This window comes from Phoca vitulina, unplaced genomic scaffold (genome assembly GCF_004348235.1).
Source record: "Phoca vitulina isolate PV1807 unplaced genomic scaffold, GSC_HSeal_1.0 scaffold51, whole genome shotgun sequence".
Taxonomy (NCBI): domain Eukaryota; kingdom Metazoa; phylum Chordata; class Mammalia; order Carnivora; family Phocidae; genus Phoca; species Phoca vitulina.
Genome location: NW_022589754.1, coordinates 11,771,307 through 11,776,963, shown reverse-complemented (window position 1 = coordinate 11,776,963; position 5,657 = coordinate 11,771,307). Strand labels below are relative to the sequence as shown.

Here is a 5,657-nt window from a genome sequence, read left to right as displayed (position 1 = left end):
ATTGACAGACTTCAGTGAACAACACAGCACCCCCAACGGAAGCTGGAGCCACTTACACCAACGCCTGCCCCCCTGCACCTTGCAGGTGCATCTTAGGGCAAGTTGGCCTAAGAACCAAAGCAGCAGTCCCTTCCCAGAAGACCATATTATTTCACTCATATGTGGAAATTAAGAACTAAAATAGATGAACATAGGGGAAGGGGAAAAAAAGAGAGAGGTAAGTAAACCATAAGAGACTCTTAACTATAGAGAACAAACCGAGAGTTGATGGAGGGAGGCGGGCAGGGGTAGGCTAAATGGGTGATGGGTGTTAAGGAGGGCACTTGTGATGAGCACTGGGTGTTATATGTAAGTGATGAATCACTAAATACTACACCTGAAACCAATTTTACCATATATGTTAACTAACTAGAATTAAATAAAAACTTGAAATAAAATAAATAAATAAATAAGAAAATCTCAATGACTGAAATTATAACGATCTTCAAAGCTCGAGACTTTTTTGTCTGAAAATCAACTGCAGACCATAAACTTCCAGCAGAGAAAGGAATCTTTTGTTCAGGACTTGGTTCTGCTTTGGGAGGAGAAGTGTGCAAGTCTCAATGACGCAGCCCTTTTAGACATCATTTATACTTAATTTCATTGGCACCAGAAAGCTTGGGATATTTTTCAGATTAGTAAAGAACCAGGTGAAGACATTAACCTTTTTGATATGGAACAATTCAAAAGTTCATTTAAAAAAATTCTTCAGAGAGCATTAAAAAATGTGTGTCAGCCTCAGAGATGCTGAGGAAAATGCAGTATGGATTCAAGTTGCCTGGGGTACAGTATAGAAAGCCAAACCAGTGCAGACCTACTTATGTGGTGTATTATTCCCAGACTCTCTATGCCTTCACTTCTTCCTGCCAGCTGAAGAGCAATATACCCCTTCTAGGTCAGGCACTAATAGTTGCTAGCAATCACCATAAGATTGTGAATATGGACCTCAGTAGCCAGCATCTGGGCTCTCTTAAGTCTATTGTATTTAAAAAGAATAATCAGACCATTGAAACTCACAGCTCTACTACACTTCTACAAGAAAGAACCCTTGAGCTGGATATATACATGGATTCAGTGATCATTCATGAAAACAGAACAGAGAGTCCAAAGAGTGACTCAAGAAACTTTTGGAGACTATCTTCAACCAAGACTAGAATTTTCACAAAATAAGCTTGAAACAAAATTCAGAAGTGACTTAAAAGGAGACATCTTGGCTGAGAGAAAAAAACCCCTCTGGTGCCTAAAAATGTTCTCTAGCTCACATCTTCTGGAAGTGTTGAAATCCTTAACACCAGCTAGTATTGCAAATGCACCACTTCCTCCATTGCTCACTTGCATATCCAATAAGGGAATGTATTATTTTAAAATTAGATATCTCTAATAAGAGGTATGTGGTTTTGTAAGCACAGTATTCCTTTGACTACATTGCATATGCATTCCAGTTAACAGCTAGGTGGATGGCTTCTGTTTATAAACTTGTGTTTTAGAAATTAACTCGATATTGACAAGTTTAAAATGTTAATATGATCATTGGGACTGATTCTTTCCTCCTCCACTGTGAACTCCTCTCCCCCATACCCTGCAAAGCATAGGAATTGTGGACCTTTAAAAAGTGACAAGATGCCCTTTTTCTCACTCCTATCCCTCCTCAATCCTGGAGAGATCATGTTATAATTGCTTGTTTCCAAGGATTTTATCTTAAGCCTTGAATCATGGAAAGAAGCAGCAAGAAACTAAACTCAAAACTTTCTAGGAAAAATCATGAAAGTGGTCCATTCAGAGGGTAGAGTTGTGTCCATTAAGTTACTGCTGTAGGTGGCAATATCAGATGATTCAGTTATATAAAATAAGAGTTTCATTGTGAATATGATACTTTTCATAATCTGTTTTACCATACATATGACATTCAAATGCAACAATACTATACTGATTTGTAAATAAAGATCTTTAGAAACTGGTTTTAAAAAATTTGAAAGAAAAAAAGGAAAGGTAAATGGAGTCATAGAAGAAATAGCTGACCTTGGATATGGTGACACTGCCACTGGTTGGAGAGGTTTGATGTATGAAGACATCACATAAATTAAGAATCTGGTTGTGATGACCAACCACTGTTTTAGATTGATGGCTTGCATCTACATTAGGGACTGTCAGCAATCCAAAACAGTGGGTATTAAAACTGTTTAAATTATAACACATCCCAATGTTGACTTTTAGTTCCCAAGATTATCTGTGACCATGATTAATGCTTTTAGTATTAAATATCACTGCCAATAGTGAAACGATCTGTGGACATAAAGTATAAAATTTACATTCATCTTTATCCACACTTCCCAGTGGAGCCCCTGGCCCTGAGAATGTTTAACAATTCCTACTTTCCATTTTCATAGATACAAGTTACATGGTGATGTGGCTTCAAATGTTTTCTAGATAAACCTTACCACAGAACAAAGTGATCCTCAAATTATTGTCACCCTGGATAATATCCTCTCTGGAGTGCTGTGAAAACCAAATACAAAGGGACTAAACAAAATAAACAGTATACTCCACTCATTTTAAGCCCATTATCTTGTTTCCATGAGGTTTCCCCACAGGTTATGTAGATCTGGCACTGGAGTGCATGAACAATGCCAATTATTATTTTCCAATGTTGTTCAAAAATTAATAAGGCAAAATATTAGAACTCACTTAACTTTCTTGCAAGACATATCTATTCTTTCTTTCTGAGTTGGGGCTACATGATACTTTTTGGGTTTGGGTTTTGGTTTTTGGTTGTTTTTTTTTTTTTCCATTTGCTAAGTTCTTTCTCTTTAGCATTGCCATCAAAGTGATCTATTTCAGGTGAGACGTTCTCTTTTCCCTCTGGCCACTTGTCTGCAACTGAAGGCCTTATTTCTCTGAGCACATCTTTCCAACTTATACTGTGAACCAGAGAAGGCCTAAGAGAAAGTTTTAAAGGTAAGATTGATATTGTCCCAGTTCATCCTTTTTCCTGTCCTCTCAGAGACTACAAGCCTTCTGTTCTCCAGCTTCTTCACCATCTTCCTTCAAAATATGATCTGCTCTTTTTTATTTTATTATGTTATGTTAGTCACATACAATACATCATTAGTTTTTTGTTTGTTTTGTTTTTGTTTTTGCTGGAGTGGAGGGGGGTGGGAGGGATGGGGTGGCTGGGTGATAGACATTGGGGAGGGTATGTGCCATGGTGAGTGTTGTGAATTGTGTAAGACTGATGAATCACAGACCTGTACCTCTGAAACAAATAATACATTATATGTTAAAAAAAAAAAAAAAAGAGACCACTAGTTTTTGATGTAGTGATCCATGATTCATTGTTTTTCTATAACACCCAGTGCTCCATGCAGTACGTGCCCTCCTTAATACCCATCATTGGGCTAACACATCCCCCCAACCCCCTCCCCTCTAAAACCCTCCAATTGTTTCTCAGAGTCCATAGTCTCTCTTGGTTCATCTCTCCCTCCGATCCCCCCCCCCTTCATTTTTCCCTTCTTTCTCCTAATGTCCTCCATGCTATTCCTTATGTTCCACAAATAAGTGAAACCATATGATAATTGACTTTCTCTGCTTGACTTAGTTCACTTAGCATAATCTCCTCCAGTCCCATCCATGTTGATGTGAAAGTTGGGTATTCATCCTTTCTGATGGCTGAGTAATATTCCATTGTACATATGAACTACATCTTCTTTATCCTTTCATTTGTTGAAGGGCATCTCAGCTCTTTCTACAGTTTGGATATTGCGGACATTGCTGCTATGAACATTGGGGTGCATATGGCCCTTCTTTTCACTACATCTGTATCTTTGGGGTAAATACCCAGGAGTGAAATTGCTGGGTCATAGGGTAGCTCTATATTTAATTTTTTGAAGCACCTCCACACTGTTTTCCAAAGTGGCTGTACCAACTTGCATTCCCACCAACAGTGTAAGAGGGTTCCCCTTTCTCCACAACTTCTCCAACATTTGTTGTTTTTTGCCTTGTCAATTTTGGCCATTCTAACTGGTGTAAGGTGGTATCTCAATGTAGTTTTGACTTGAATTTCCCTGATGGCTAATGATGATGAACATTTTTTCATGTGTCTGTTAGCCATTTGTATGTCATCTTCAGAGAAGTGTCTGTTCATGTCTTCCGCCCATTTTTTGACTTGATTATTTGTTTTTTGGATGTTGAATCTGAGAAGTTCTTTATAGATCTTGGATACCAGCCCTTTATCTGTAGTGTCATTTGCAAATATCTTCTCCCATTCTGTGGGTGGTCTCTTTGTTTTGTTGACTGTTTCCTTTGCTGTGCAGAAGCTTTTTATCTTGATGAAGTCCCAAAAGTTCATTTTTGTTTTTGTTTCACTAGCCTTTGGAGATGTATCTTGAAAGAAGTTGCTGTGGCTGATGTCAAAGAGGTTACTGCCTATGTTCTCCTCCAAGATTTTGATGGATTCCTGTCTCACATTGAGGTCTTTCATCCATTTTGAGTTTATCTTTGTGTATGGTGATAGAGAATGGTTGAGTTTCATTCTCTGTATAGATCTGCTTTTAAAATTTTATCCTTTAGTGCTAGGATGGTAAGTAAATTTTATCTTGCATGCCAACTCTAAATTATTAATAGCAACTACCTGAAATGCTATGTAAAGGATTATGGGGCTGTATCCAGTTGTTTTGAGTCATGGGAAGAAGAGTGGGTTCCTGTAAGGATGAAAATCCACAATTCAATGACTTAGACAAATATTCTCTTTCCTACATGACACTCCCAATGTAGAAAATTCAGGTCAGAGGGGCAGCTTTATTTCTTAGTCATTCAGGGACTTGCTTTCTTACCAAGTAATTGTACTTCCATCTCATACGGAATGATTGTCATCTTTATGGTTGAAGGTAGATATCTATTATGTCTATGATGCAGGTGCTGGGAAAAGGTGAGAGAGTGGAGAGGTAATAATATGCTAAGTCTCAAGAGCCAGGCCCAGAAATGGCACACATCACTTCCACTCACATTTCAGTGGTTATAACAATCATCTGCATACATATAAGTGCAAAGGAGGCTGGGAATTATAGTCTAGCTGGACAGCCACATGTCAAGCAAGAAAGGAAGATTGTATTTTTGTGGGCAACTAGCAGTCTCTAGGGACTAAGTGTAGGAGGAGTAAGTGCCAAAATTGTTTAATACTATCTGCCATGGGTGGGGAGAAAGAAACTGTGATGTATTTGCTGATCTTGCCTTATGTATGAAATGAAAATCATGTTTTCTCTCCTAGCGTGTTCTGAAGTTTAGGTCAAATTCAACAGATATTTGTTGAGCATCACCTATGGGCAAGGCACTGTTGTTAGATTGTGTGCAGGTACAAAAACGAAATAAACATAGTCCGTTTTGTCACATATTAAAGAATCAATGACTCATCTCTAAATAATGGGATTTCAGACATCAGCTACCAGGAAGGGGAAATACAGGTTTGAGAAATAAGGCCTTCTTGTACTTTGGAAGTCGCACCACATAGGCACTATATAGCTCTACCTATATGCAATGCTAGCTCTATAAAAGTGAGATTGTGGTGTTCCAGAGATATTAAGAAATGGACAGGCAGAACTTGGCAAGGTAAAAGCTGTAAACAC

At 38.2% G+C, this 5,657-nt stretch overlaps 1 pseudogene; it reads left to right on the top strand.

The window, feature by feature from the left end:
* Positions 1 to 462: 462 nt before the first annotated feature.
* Positions 463 to 1,420, top strand: LOC116621856 (annotated as a pseudogene).
* The last annotated feature ends 4,237 nt before the right edge of the window (positions 1,421 to 5,657 follow it).